We start from the raw sequence: 16,208 nt of genomic DNA, 5'->3' as shown, positions 1-16,208 counted from the left end.
ATTACAAAGGTTGTACGTAGTGACTGTGTTTCATTGAACGGCTAAAGTCGGTATTTCTGGTGTTCTTCTAGAATCCGGAGCACCTTTCAGATACGCTTTCAGAGTAACTCACGGTATACAGATGTGCAGTCCCACACACAACTTATATATTCACTGTTCTCCGTCCTTGTGTCCTCTGGGAATATAGCAGCGTCCCTTTCTCCTCCTCTGGCACTGTTCTCACTTAACAATAGGCCTACCCTCTTATGCAAGGTGATAATGAGTAAGGCTAAATTAGTTAATATATATGTATGAAACCAAGTCAATGAATGTTACATGGTAATTATATTGGCCATATATGTAACATGGTCTTTATGTAGATTTTGGTTTTTAATGACTAAATGAACAATAAGATTCACTGAGGTACAGCTGAAGACATGTAAGATGTTGCATTTTGCTATAAGATCTTTCACCCATGAATACTGCAGTCAAACTACAGTATACCACATAGTTCTCTTGTAGAGGTAAAGGGATGCGGTAGCTTATATAAATCATTGCATCCGTCTTTAAAACCACTATACTAATCTGTAGGAACTGCGTATCGTTTCTGAGTTGCAGTTAGTGGGCATGTTCAGATTGTAATATTTATACCTGAAAAAGAGCTACATAGACATGTGCAAACTTCTCGCCTAAGCAATTCGAATCATTTATATTCCATGTGGAGAGATACCTGAGATACTTGAGAAATTATCCTATTTTCCGAGAGAAATGCATACAAAAATGTAAGCAAAAAATGGGCAAACTTTACTTGGAGAACTATGCTCATGTCTAAATCTAAAACAAATCACCCAGTGACAATTTCCTTTTTAAGATAAGTGCTGTCAAACATATCCCACAGACCTTCCTCTGAAAAGATCAATATTTCAATGGCTAACAAAGTGGCACATTCCTAAAGAGCCTGAAAAGAATTCACATCATGTGGGTATCAGTCTTCGTGTCAAGGAAAACAGGTTTCTTTTTGTGTGTGTGTGTGTGATCTGTTTCTGAAGCACAAGGCAAACATAATGTTGCATGAAAAAAAAAGAGAACATCGGAAGACATTTACATCACAAATCTTATTTTTTTTTATGATGCAAATGGGAATTGTGTGCTTTTCACAGTTGTACTTAACACAGTGGAACAGATGGTGTGAGCCTATTTTAAAGAGATGTGTCCACTAATGGCAAAGCAATGCAGTAAGGCGCTGAATAAATATGTCTAGCTTGTTTTTGGAGTCCTAGGCTTATTAAACTCTAGCTTTTTTATGATCGGTATCATATCTGCTTGGCTTATTGCTGAGACCTTGCAACAGCTGAGAACTCTCATTAAGGCAAAGTACGAAGGCAATTTTTTAGTGGAATTGGAGCACATTGCACCATTTTTGTTGTTGCGCCTCTTTGCAGGAGTTTGTGCGCCATCTGCGTCAGCTTTTTTTCTTGGAGTGTCAAAATAAGAAGTTACATGGCACACTGTTTATAATAAGATGTGTCAAGTTGTGCACCTCGATGCGTCACTTTTCTACTTTAAAACTGCCAGCTATGAGGTGACATTCGCTATCTTGCTTATGTAGTAAACTGGAGCAGCACGTTTTGTACGTATGACACAATTTTGGAGCAAAAGAAGTGCAGTAAATACATAAATACAAAAATCATTGATAAATATGTTTTATTTACGTGAAATGCAGACGCTTATAATGCATTCCCTAAATGTAATCTATTTATTGTTAAAGTTATATACCACATTTTATTACTATGATGTATGAAAACATGATTCTTTCATTGGCAATTGCTTAGTAATATAACGAGATACTTATCAATAAGTTTGGGATCTGATTCACTCACCTCGAAAGTACATTTCCCATACTACTCTTGCTTGTCAGTAAAGCTATTCTGTATTTCGCTCATCTTTTTAAAGTGTATATATTAATAATAATATTTTCGTCTCATATAGTGCTGACAGTGTACACAGCATAGTACAAAGAATGTGGCAGCCGCAATGGGTCGCTGCTCCAACGAGCTTGCAATCTAATTTTTGCGCACAAGGTACCGGGAGATAAGTGACTTTATCACGGAGCTGTCCCTCAGACCACTTTTATAACAATATACTCTATGCTGTTGCCAAAACTAACCAAGAGTACTGCCTATGTCTATTCGAAGAGCCAGAATAAGACATGCTGGACAAATATGCCAAGCTGAGAGTATGCCAAGACTGGATTACAATTGCTTTGAAAGACTGGGCAATTTGGCACACATTCATTGTTAATGTAGCGTCAAATAATCCAGAATCCATGGCTTTTATAATGGCATTTCCACAAAGGATGACCCAAGGATGCTGGAGCAGTATGAGATGTAGACCCAAGAAAGCGGAACAGGGACACTTGGGAAATACATACCTTTCTCTGTCACACGCAATTGGGAGACATTGTGGCAATTTAGTTATGCTGAGAGCTAGAATGATGGATGGCATCCCTGTCACCTCTGTGTGACTTTCACCTTTTCCTATTACAGTATCTCTGCAAAACTTCCTTGTCATAAGCATCCTTCACTTATTTCCACATGCAGATTGTCAAGAACACACCTGGATACAGAAGTTACTTCATTAGACACATTTCCTTCCTAAGAGTGTTTGTGCAAATCTGCAAATACCCCCTTTATTGCATAATATAATATAATTATATCAAACATTCAGTAAATGAATTACAGATTTCCTGGCCATTCTATGCACACACAACCCCCCTGTAATTTCAAAACCCAGACCCACCGCTACTTGGTTTGTATGTATGTATGTATGTATTTATATATATATATATATATATATATATATATATGTGTATGTATGTATGTATATATATATATGTTTATATTTAGAAACACAAAAGAACAGGCGCACTCCTAGTGTATTAAAGTATAACAATTTTATAGGACTGGACAGATACAAAATGCTCACTCACACGCGACGCTAGAAATCAAGCAGTTTTTGAGACAATCTCAAGCTTCGTCTCAGCAAAGGAATCCACGCGGTTGCTGCTGTGCTATCCGGCACTCCACGCTGACCGCAACCGGATGTGGGATGTATACACCGTGTCGCCTCCAATTCGGCTCCTCCGGCAACAAAAACTCCTCCACAAAGTTTCCTGGCTCACGTTCTTTTTTGTTTCTGTAGATATCTTCCAAGGAATTGGTGATTCCTGTGTCCAGGCTGCAAAGACTCCGGAGGACGGTGTTAGTGGGACTGTTTTTTTTACAATTTTTATAATTTTTTTATACTTTTCTGTGTTTAAACTGTCTATTTTTAGCTTATATTGTTTAATATTAGCACATGTTTATTGGCAGAGGTATCACTATTATTATTTAGGTCATTGTACCCATTGAATTCTAGATTATTGTTATTATACTTTATTGATCCTAGGGGCATAGCCATCACAGGTGTACCAAAACATATTGTTATCATATTGGGTTCAGTGTAGAGCTTTTACATATGCTATATAATTAGGCGTTGTTTCATTCTCTGTGTTGTCGTATGTATATCTTTATTTATATAGTGCCATTAATGTACATAGCGCTTCACAGTAATAATACACGTGACAATCATAAATAACAAATAATACAAATAACACGATGGGAATATGCTCTTCAGACATAAAAGTGGCACTTAGGAAAAGGAGTCCCTGCCCCAAAGAGCTCACAATCTAATTGGTAAGTAGGAAGAATGTACAGAGACAGTAGGAAGGTGTAAGTGGGTCTGCAAGGGGTCGAGGTCGATGTATGAGGTGTATAGTATCAGCCACAGAGCAGCTCATATGCTTCGATAAGGAGGTGTGTTTTAAGATGGTTCTTAATGGTGGATAGAGAGGGTGCTAGTCGGATATTGAGGGGAAGGGCATTCCAGAGGTGTGGGGCAGTCAGTGAGAAAGGTTTAAGGTGGGAGAGGGCTTCAGACACAAAAGGGGTAGAGAGAAGACATCCTTGAGCAGAACGCTAGTCGGAATGGTGTATAGCGATAGAGTTTGTGAAAATGTTTTCAACAAAAGACAGCCCCAATGCTACATCCAACATGACAAATCATATGGTTAAATACTTATGAGAGAAAAACAGATAAGTGAGGGTCACTTATTTAAATTCTTTGGCCAAAGCATTGTAATCTTTGAGATCACGGAGAAAGGTGCCCCTCCTTTGCAAGTCCAAACACTAGCTCTGTGAATGTTCTCTTTATGTCTCTGATATGCACAACTAGAAAAGGAAAATGATCAACATACAATTCAAAACAACCTTTACACCACCAAAGCAAATCTGTCCAAAAATGGTGTATAGCAAATACTGCTTCACCTGACTTTAAAGATGAAAGGTATCTCAGAAGGCAATTTAACACTTTGAGAGTCTGAAAAGCCACAGCACCAGAGTGCCATAGTTCCTGGCACATTGCGATCTCTTCCAATCCTCTTCTATTCCAGACCTTGTGACGTGATCAATCCCCAAAGGGTTAATACTATGAATGCTTCATATTTTAAGTTAGAATGCATACTTCATCTTCATATGTGTTTGTGATGAACACTCATAGGTGCACACATACAGGACATGTACGGTATGTGCAGTCTGCAGATGACAAATGACAGAAATGTAATGTGAGCATGAGTAGAATAAAAGAATGAAAACGATACGATTTGTAATAAGCGTACGTATAGAAATGAACCAATTAATCAAACTGCTGTCAAATTCATTATGCAGGTCTGGAAAGCGCGATGACTAACATTGCTCGTGTCAAGGAAGAAAAATAAGCTCTCAGCTCTTTGGAAACGCCTCTAATTAAAAAAATAAATTTCAGCTGATCTGCTATCAGTCTGAACTATGTTATGTTTCAGATTAATTGCTGGGCTCATTTGTCTTTTCTTAAAGAATGGTGATCATTTTTATTCTATTTACCTTTATCATGACAAACATGTAATATAGCGATGAGTTTCCATAATTAGAGGTGGGCGAATCTGCTTCATCCGTTTCCTGGATTTCCCACCCCCACAAATCCATTTCGCGGTGTAAAATCCGCGGACGGATTTGGTCATTTTTAATCCGCGCGCATTCCTCAAAATCCGCCATTGGATACAACCGTTGGCGGATTTGTAGAATCCAATCCGCGGACTCAGTAATCCATTGGCGGATTCTGTAAACATGTTCACGGGATGCAGAATCCACAGAGTGTATTAGTAATAATAATAAAGAATCCGCCAAACACGGATCGCCTTTTTTGAAAATTGATCCGCTGAAATCCACGGACCAAAGGAACGGGACGATCTGCTGCGGATCCAAATCCGCCCCCAAAATTTGCCCATCTCTATCCATCATTACTGAATATTTGCATATTTCAATGGGTGAAAAGGCAAGCCACAAAAAGGGCAGAGGCCCATGGGGCTGTAGCCACCATAAGGGTCGTGGCCAAGTAGCCCACAGACCCAAAAGGACAAATACACTTTTGAATATTAATCAACTGGGAAAACACCCAAATGGTCACTTTTCAAGTTTCCCTCAGCCAGGTGGCCAGATGTCTGTGGCACATACAGTATGAGGGGACAAGGGAAGGGAGTAAGGGGTTGAAAAATCCTGGTCGAAGAGCAAGCATCAGAAGGGACAGAGAGAACATTATCCATCCAACCAATTAAGTGTAATTAGGAGCACATGCAGCAGAATAGGCTAGTTTTATACACATGTTCTCCCAACGTTTTGTCAGTTGCAGGAGGAATTATCACGGTGAAACAGTGTGGCCAGCTGGGATAGGGATACAGCAGTCATTCTGGTATATGCATGCCCAGGTAAAAAGAATGGCGGACAATAGGTTCCAGCTACACGCCGGGACCTAGTAAGACAAAAGCTCGCCCAAGTAAAAAAAAATCAGTTTTCTGTTTTTGGTTTAATAAAGCTGTGACCCTAAATTAACTTATGACTCTGAGATATGCAGCTCCTGTGCTAAGTTTCATACGCATTTTATCATTAACTAGCTATTTATTTTTTACCTTTAAAGAAATAGCTTTCCTGCTCACATATCATTTATTTCAATCCCAAGTGAGTATATTTTTATATTCCCAGTCTAACCTTCAGTGGATGTAATCCAGAGATATAATGCGCTCACTAATGAGAGCAGAACATCTATCCTCACGGTGTCCAATGACAGTTTATAGTTGTCAAATCAGCAACCTTCTAATCAGTGACAATATCACATAAATCTTGGTCGTGAGGGACGTATAAAGCTTTTATAATTGCCATGAATTTTGGCACAGGTATTCCAAATGGGAGTTATAAAAATCCGGAGTGTTACCTGTTTTAAATGACATCGAGGATTCTTACTGTGTAACCCCATACAATTTCCACTCAATAGTTCTAAAATATGCAGAGAAAGTTCTGTTGAATAATGCAATGCTACAGTTGATTACACATTGTATATATTTTTTAGCTCTCTATGAAAGCGAGATAAATTTTTCTCTTGGTTGTCCTGCTATTCTCTGCTCAGGGCCCAGCAATAATAATATTTATGCAATGCTGCCCTTCTAGTCCAGCACAGCATCGTTCACTAAATCAGACGGCAACAGGTAAGAACTTTCGCTGCACACGGTTGGTACATTTTGCTGGGGTTCAGGTAGTGACAAAGCACACACATGCGCAAAACGCATCAGAGGTTCCTCTCACAGTCTGTGTGATACGATGTCGCGGAGGATTCAATAAATATTTTTTTCATCTGTTGAAGCGATCCAGCCTCCGTCATTTTTCTTCAGGTTTACAAGCAGTGCACTGTCTAAATGTTTCCCCATGGGATGTTACTTCTGGTGTTCCTGTAGTGCCTTTCACTCTCTGTGTTTACCATTTTTAAGCAAGTATCTTTTGTTTGCCTGATTCCTGGGGAGGGAGTGGCACTCCGGCGCTGTCCCAGAATCTGCAAGCAATGGGGTGTTGCTGGATAGTGTCTTCGCAGGAGAACCACGCAGAGAAGAGTAGAAAAACACCCACAGTAGACAGAAAAAGAAATCCAGAACATAGTCGCTTTTGTAAAAAAGTAGAAAAGTGTAGCATTAGTTTAAGAAGGAAATGCATGGGAACAACTGGGGTGGGCGTGGGACCGTTTCGCGGTGTAAAATCCGCAAATGCATACAGTAGTACGGATTTGTAGAATCCAATCCGCGGATTCAGGAATTCTAAAGAATCCGCCAACGCATTGCTGAATCCGCAGGTTGGATTCTACAAATCCGTCAACGGGTTGTGAAATCCGCGGAGTGCATTTTAATAATACAAACATTGTTTTTTAATAATTAAAAAAAATCCGCAAAACTCGAATCGCCCTTTTTAACATTGATCCGCTGAATCCGTGGACCAAAGTAACTGGCCGATCAGCTGTGGATCCAAATTCTCAAAAAAAATGTGCCCATCTCTTTCCGTAACTGACCTGTAATTTATTGTTTCATTTAATACAATTTTTCTAGTTTTTCACAAAAACGATTGTGTTTTGGGTTTCTTTTTCTGGCTCTTGTGTGCCATTAAGAACCATCTTGTACACTTCTGTTTGATTCTCCTGCACCAAATTACAATTAAAAACCCCAAGCAATTTATATGACACATACTTTAACTTTTTCATTATTGTTTCAAAATACAGTAACATTGGTTTATTCTATTTCTCTTTGACAAAGCCCCATAGGGGTGAAACGCGTTAGAGCGCTGAGGGGGGACTTTCACTCCCCTTTTAAATCTGCCATGATTTAATAAAGGCTTTTTTTGCGCAGCCAAGCCTTTATCCATTTTCCCGCAGTGCCCGCTGATTCACTCTCTTCATTGGGAGGACGTTCTACATCTCATTGCCAGCAGCCTGGAGCACGCCGATTCGAACGGACCAGTAACACTTGAGTAAGTGATTACTTTGTTATATATATTGTTTATAAGCTACCCCAGGGGACCAGACATTTATGTGTGGGATATACATATTAGAGGGGTCCGCAGTTGGTTGCAAAACCAGCCGGTCAACCTTCTGTATACCGCCAGGCTGCTCCCACACTAGGGGGGAGTCAGGAGACTCAGCTTGCAATCATTAACCTCTGAATGTCCATCATCGTTTTGCATCATTTATAAATGGACTATATATTCCTGGAATGACACTCTGTAGCACATGAAGAGTTGTGGGGGCTCGTCCCTTTCAACATTGTTTCTATTCTATTTGCTAAATCAGGTTAAAGCTGCATAAATCTCAGTGACAAATATCACAGATTACGTAACACAGGATGTGTGTGCATTCTGTCTTCAATAAAGTGTATCAGCAAAAATGATACGTTTGCGGTGATCATGATAGAGAGGAAATAAAGATATTCTATACGAGTGCTCCCTTAAACGAGCAATACAAGCAATATTTTACATGCGTTTTTAAAATAAATAAATCTGTTCTGAAGTATTTGATAATACTTACTACCTTTTTTAAATTATTTTTTTTATTCAACTTTCAGTGCCATTTTTTTTGGTTACTTACGTTTTAATTAATCATTTTGCAGAGTTTGGGGAAGGGGATACATGCCATTTTGAATGAGTTTTACTATACTGATAATCCTTTGCGTTCTACAGAAGGTTATAAACACTTTCCCAGCAGTGCAAGATCTTTGTAACACTTTCCTGTTTGTGATAATTTGTTGCCAATATTCCCAGCAGTTTGAGCTGCAAACTGTAACAATAGATAATGTTACCGTAGTAATATAAGAATACATTGTAGCTGTTGAGTAACATTGACTGAAGGATTGATTTGAAACTGAAAGGCAGCCATTTAGTGAACCCTGGGAAGCAGGATTTTGCTGATCGACCACAGGAGAACTAGTCGATCGGCAGATTAGGTAATTAGTTTTCAATAAAGATAATCAAAGTCTGCATACATTAAAACAAAAACAAATATTTTTTTAAAGATGCTTGGATTGCCTTTTTAAGAGAAGAATTCTTTTAAAAAGGAGGTTCAGTTTGGTAGTAATGAAAACTAGTAGTGCTCCATCTGTACATTATTTTTGATCAGCCACGTACTGTAGGATTTGTCCTTTAAATGTCTTGGTCCTGATTGTTATACAGGTTACAATATGCAATTCCTTAACTGTAAATGAGTATCTTAGAGACTCTGCTCCTCTCTCCTTCATTGCTCTGACCATCTGATTCAGCTGTCTTCCACAAGATCCGCATCAATAACTGGTTTAATTTATTGAGCAATAAATGTTCATTAATGCAGTAGTTACAAAGCCATTACAATGTAATTATTGTTTAATTAGATTATAACTTATGGGATATCCTACAAAGTGCTTATTGCTTATGTAATAAGCTAAAACATAAAATGTACAAAGTAATTGATTGTCAAAATCCTCAAGCAGATGTGTTTTTAAAGACAGGATTTGGAAGTTTTAAGTGTATGGCAAACAAAAATGTCACTTGTGAGCACGTTTGCATGTCTCAAACAGGTCTGCAACCCTGTATTTCCCTATCCTGTCTTAGCATACAATGCTTCCTCTGCACCCAGGGATTCTGGGTAATGACATGCAAATGAGCACTCGCAGTCTTTTTTGTTTTCTTAAAAAAATATTTTCTTTTCTTATAAAGTTACGGAAGTTTAAGGCCCAGATCCACAAAAGGTACTAAACTTTAGCACGCCTTTACTCCCATTCATATAAAGGGGGCTGAGGCTACATAGTTACATTAAGTGAACAGGGCTATACATTATATACAAGACATTGCATGCACAGTTAAAGATAATATATATTATAGGCGTATGTAACAGTTACAGACCAGATTAAAATGTGAGAGAGCTTTAGTTTTGAAAGAATTTAGACTGAACTTAATCTTCCCTGGAACACCCTTATTATCATACAGACAACTTCATAATCTCAAGAAAATGATGGTGAGGAGTAAAGTATTCAACAATACAACTGAATGCGGGACAAGACCATGCCAGGACACAAGATGCAAAACCTGCGCAATGCTCCACACAGCGGACACAATACAAATACCACACAGGCATCTGGAGTACAAAATGAGAGGAGGGTTCACCTGTTCCTCCAGCAATGTCTTGTAACTCATCATGTGCATGAAATGCCCAGGGGGCTGCTACAACATAGGTGAGATGGGACAGGGGCTAAACAAGAGAATGAATCTGCATCGCCACGGAATCACACGCGGACAAGAGACAGTCCTGTCGGCGAACATTTCTCTGACTCTGGCCATAAGATGAACGATCTGAAGGTGGCCATACTCAAAAGTAATCTTAGAACACCGAAAGAGGGTGAATACAAATTTATGCAACTGTTTGGGACACTTAGCGGAGGCCTAAACCGATATCGCAGTTTAATGAATCACTACTGACACAAGAACTCTCTTCCCATGAGTGCTAAATGCCATGCCTATACATACTGCTCTATATGCATGCACACACAGCTGTCTCTTACACATACAAATACTTTATGTAATTCCATCCCTCTACACCAATATGGACCACATACTATCTCCACACACTTTTAGTAATGCAACAGCCTTTTTACATTTCCACACCTACCCACACCATTTATATACACTACAACTCCACACACACCTTTTGTAGAACGCTGTATACACTGTGAGCTCTTTATAAATTTTTATTTACATACACACACACACTGTTACATCACTAACATTCAGGAACTATTTAACAGCTCAAGTCATAAATCACATACTACACAGGGGGGGGGGGGACAGGTTTCAGTCACAGATAATATTCCAAGATGGATGTTTTTAAGTAAAAACCTTGCTTGCTTTATTCAATGTAACATTGCCGGATGAAGAGATCAGTGTATCTTGTAAGCTCGCACGAATAAAAGCATTTCGTTAGCCACAGAACTGTATCGTCTATTCATTTTTGTTTATTAAAGCTTGGCTAACACGGTACCGATACCTCTACACACACACACACACACACACATATATATACAAACACACTTTCACAGATACTTCTCTGATCATTATATTCCATATTCGCCCGATTATAGAGCGACCCTGAATATAAGGCGAGCCCCTAATTTCAGTAGTAGCTGGAAAGAAAAAAAGGTTTTTGAGAGGATTGAAAGTTCACATTTTTATTTCTTGTTCCCTGTCTCTCAATACCCATTTTTCAATAGTAATAAATGTGAATGTGTGTTTGTGACTTATAGAAACTAATAAAGAGCAGTGACTTACAGTATAACAGTGAGTTATGTGTTTCAGTCTTCTAACTGTCAGATGCAAAAAATGTTAGCTTGCACAGGATTGAAAGGAGCTCATGCACAGGCAGCTGCTATGTTGATATCTTACACGTGAGCAGGCACTCCCAAAGAAGGTAAGTATCTCAGGAAGCAGGGGGTCCCCAGAGCTGAAGTTAATGGGGTTCAGTTCTGGAGACCCCCTGCTTCATACCCACATGCATTTTTTTCCCTAAAGGAAAACGTCAGTGCTGCTACTCTCTCCCTCTTGCCGCCCCCCTGAGACCTGCCACCTCTAGGCAGTTCCTTACCTGCTTACTGCCTTGGGACAGGCCTGCTTACACAGGAACCAAAGGGGCCCATGCGCAGACTGTTCCTGCCTTGTAAGCAGCAGCAAAATGTGCGGAGCACGATTTGTAAGGCAAGTGTGCACTTTCCAACGTAACTTTATTGAAAAGAAATGATGCTTTATAATTGGGCAAACCCGGTATATTCCATTTTTTTTAATCTCCCAACTTCCGTAACCCCTAGAGATCAGGCCTCAGCCCTCCACCCCTCTCCGTCATGCCCCCCTTCCTGGGAGGTACATGAGGCTGCTAACTATTCTCCTAACTCTCAGAAGGCACTCACATCAATGCCTACAAAGAATGACTTATCAGCCTAGTATCTGACAAAATAAAAGACGTGTTGAAACCTGCTGAGGCTGTACCACCAAGCCCTTCTGCTTCTCCAGCTGTTACAAATCTGTTTTGTGCCTGTCAGCAATAACCCCCCAATATTCTCCATTTTAAAAGTAGTGACATTGTGACATCAGATGACATTTGGTCAGGCTTTGGGGAAATGGCAGAAGAAAGCATCCCAGGAAGCTCTTGCCCAAAAATGTAGAGAAGTTGCTATATATTAAATTCAATTAAACTTCAGCCTCTTTGATCAAGATGGTGCTAACAAAAAAAATCAATTTAAAGAGAATTCCAATTCCTCAAAGATGAATTTATAATTGTAAGTGATTATGATTAAAATTGCGACAGGGATACTAGTTAGGCAGACGACCTAAAAGGAGCAGGCCATCCTCGTTGCTAACTGGTACCATTGGAATTGAAAATATGGCGTTTCTCAGCATATCTCTTTGAATTATGTTAAGATTTTCAGTAATATTATTTTAGTTACCTAATTGTTTTTTATTTTAATTTTTTCCCATGCTTTATGATGCTTTATGATTTTTTTTGTCATATTTCTGTCTATTTTGATTGTTGCCCCTAATTTTGTAAAAATCCAAAACCAAAGAAATTTTTTAACAACCAAAACACGAAAAAATATTTATGACTAAAACAGAACACCAGTGAAAGTATCCACCATTACTGTGTAGTATTTCTTCAATGGGTGACATAGTGAGTGGATGGGGTATGTTCCTTTGTTTTTAAGATGCATTAATAACAAAGGGATACTCTCCAATATCTTACATTCTCCTACTGCCCAGTTTTACTTTAAAAAAAAAAAAAAAAAACACAGAAGATGCCTCCAAAGCAATGAGGAAATCAGTATAGCCAGCTGCACCCAGCTGGCCTTTCATGTTAAATGAGACTCATCAACCATTACATTGTTGTCTAGTCTCATTCAGCTGAGTGAAATGGAAGCTTTAAGGAGGCAAAAGGCTGCAGCAACCATGGACAGCTACCTTGGGCTAAAGATGACTTTAGTGTTAAAAGTGAGAGGCATTCAGTAAGGGAAGAAATAATCATTTGTGGAGTGTCTGACAGTTATTCTGAGAATTGTATTTTCTATGTGAAGTCAAAATTTAATGGACAGGGAGAATAGTTGGAACAACAGAAGGCAAAAGGAAGAGATTACAAATGCAATGTGGACAGAGAACGAGAGTTTGATGCAAGTTTCTTAGACATGTAGGTTCACATGAGCTCAGGCATGGCTATTTTTATTGATGCACAAAACATAGCAAAGAATGGCACAGAGAGACCCACCAATGTACACACCTTATAAATTTATATAGTCAGGGCAAAATGTACAAAGTAGATATTATTCAAATGTGTATCAGGTATATTCTGCCCAACGCCTTCTGTTGCTAACGTGATGACACTCCATATATCTTACCAACAGCCCCCTGCTTCCTGACTTACTTACCTCCTAAGGGGGTGCTGGTATCTCCTGCTAAGGCTTAGCTGTCCCATCACATGGGCCAATAGGAAGCCGTGACATCATAGGTGCATTCCAATTGGCCCATGTGACCCCATGTGATCTGAGCTGAGATACCGCACCCCCCAAGGGAGGTAAGTATCACAGGAAGCAGGGCGTCCCTGGAGCCGAAATTAATGTGGTCCAGCTCTGGATACGCCCTGCTTCAATCCCACATGTATTAATTAAAAAACAACATTTAAAATTTAAAAAGGAAAGCAGCAGTGCTGCTACACATTTCCTCTTGCCGCCCCCTGAGACCTGCGCCTCTAGGCGGCACTTGATTTGCTTACCAAGTAGGGCAAACCCAGAGTGGAGTAGTAAGTACCTTGATCCTGACACACAGATACACTACACTAGAAATAGAGATTTGCAAACTTTTGATCAAAGATCAACAAACTTTGCCAAGCATTAAGGGCCTCATGCAGAGAGCAGCGCTATTTGCAATCTCGCCATTTTCCGGAGAAAATCGCGCTAAAAACAGCTGAAAATGGCGAGTTAGGAAAAAAGCGCCATTTTTTTTTTTCTATTTGAAAATCTCGCCACACGGCTGGCGAGAAACTACATCTCGCCAGTCTGAAAATATCCGAATTCAGAAAGGCGCGCTCGCCATCTAGCGGCTGTTTTTGGCGCGATTTTCTCCAATTTTCTCCGCCAACTAAAGTTGGCAAGAAGCAGGAGCTCGCCGGCTATAGGGAAACAAAAAAAAATGCGTGGTTTTTTTTTTTCCCTTTCAGCTGCGCGCATCTCCTCATTTACAATTCTCCACATGCAGTAATGCTAAAAATAGCGGATTTCGCCCATTTCTGCATATGGAGAAAAAAACTCTCCATTAAAGCTACTTTTTCTTAAACTCTCCAATTTATTCTAGCGCTGCTCTCTGCATAGGCCCCTAAAAGTCAATGTGCAGTTCACAATCTCAGGTCACATCACATGCCCATATATATATATATATATACTCTGCCATGCTCACCAAATACTCGAGAAAAGTGGCAACATTCTGGCTAAAAGTGTCGACATTTTACACAATCTGGGAAATTTAAATAACAAAATAGTATAAGATTTTAAAAAGCATGTTTGAAGACATTAGCACATCTCTAACTAGGCCATATACACTAAAACATTCGAATGGTTTAGCATGCCATCTCATCAATGGCATTAGCACACACTGAACCACATGCAATGGAGTCTTAAAATAGATACCTGTTTCAAGAGACTCTGCCATTGTAGTATATTGGGACATAGCCTAGTGTATGTGCCTGTTACATAGTAGTTACAAAATAGTTACATAGTAAATGAGGTTGAAAAAAGACATATACGTACGTCCATCAAGTTCAACCTATACTAAAGTTAGACGACATATACTTTATCCTATATTAGTACTGACAGTATATTGATGCAGAGGAAGGCAAACAAAAAACCCTAGTGAAATATCATCTAATTATATTTTATAAGGGGAAAATAAATTCCTTCCTGACTCCAAATATTGGCAATTAGATTACTCCCTGGATCAACATCCTTCCCATGTTTACCTATTTGGTATATCCATGTATACCTTTCCTTTCTAAACAGATACCAACTGTATCATATGCCAGGAACAAATTAATTGCACATCTTTTAACAGCAGCAAGGTGTACAATAGCTCTTCAATGGAAAAAGATAAATGTTCCATCTTATCAGATCTTTCAAGAAAAAGTTACACATGTTCTATAAATGGAAAAACTCACTGCATTTCTGAACAATTATATGGAGAAATTTGAAAAAATGTAAGATATTACAGCGCTACAGAATTTACAAATATAAACAAATTCAAATAGAAAAAGTGTCAAGATTATTGATACTGTCTCTTGCTGTGCCTCCTCCCCCTCCCACATATTTTGTTACTAGTATGGTTAATTATTATTTGGAAAATTAATCATTAATAATATTATTTTTGTATTGTATTATTGTTGTTTTAAATTTGTTGGTTATATTATTCCTCTACCGACCTTTTGCCATTTAATTTTATGAAAACTTTGATTTGTTGTCATATATTATTTGTTGTGAATGGAAAAATCAGAGTCCTTAAAATTTGCTTGTGGGTTACAAACCAAAGTCTAATTAAAGTCTGAAAAATTATTAGGACTACTACTAAAGTCTCTTGCCAAAACTTCCCTTCTTCTTTTTTCTGTAGCCATCCCCCCCACCGTGATTATAACTGAAAAACAAATATTAAACTGTTTATAAAAAGAAATATCCAACTTTTTTTTGAAGATATCTATTATATCTGCCATCACAGTCTCCATGGGTAATGAATTCCACATTGTAACTGCCCTTACTGTAAAGAACATTTTCCTTTGTTGCTGGTGAAATCTCCTTTCCACCAACCTTAAGGGATGACCCTGTGTCGTTTGTACTGACCTTGGGATGAATAGTTCTTTTGACACCTCCTTGTATTCTCCCAGAATATATTTGTATATAGTTATCATATCCCCTTTTAGACGCCTGGAATAATAAATGAACTTCATAGTTGCATCAGATTTGAAATTGTCCAAGCCTATGGTACATTAGTTAAGTGTTATTTCACTATACATAATAAACACTGACTGTATACTTCTTTAAAAAAAATTATATGCACATTTAAAATGGATGTACACTTTTTATGATTAACATACAATTAATGCACATACGTGAAGTTGCCAATTTTATTCCCAATAGTTTTTAGTCAAGATGTGCCTGAGAGGAGGGCTTTAGTCTTGTAAAGCTGTAGTGTATGGATTTTTCTATTATATGAAGGTAATCACTTCATAGGTCAAAAACATAGGTG

The sequence above is a fragment of the Ascaphus truei genome, chromosome 8 (assembly GCF_040206685.1).
Source record: "Ascaphus truei isolate aAscTru1 chromosome 8, aAscTru1.hap1, whole genome shotgun sequence".
Taxonomy (NCBI): Eukaryota; Metazoa; Chordata; class Amphibia; order Anura; family Ascaphidae; genus Ascaphus; species Ascaphus truei.
This window is presented reverse-complemented; position numbering follows the sequence as displayed.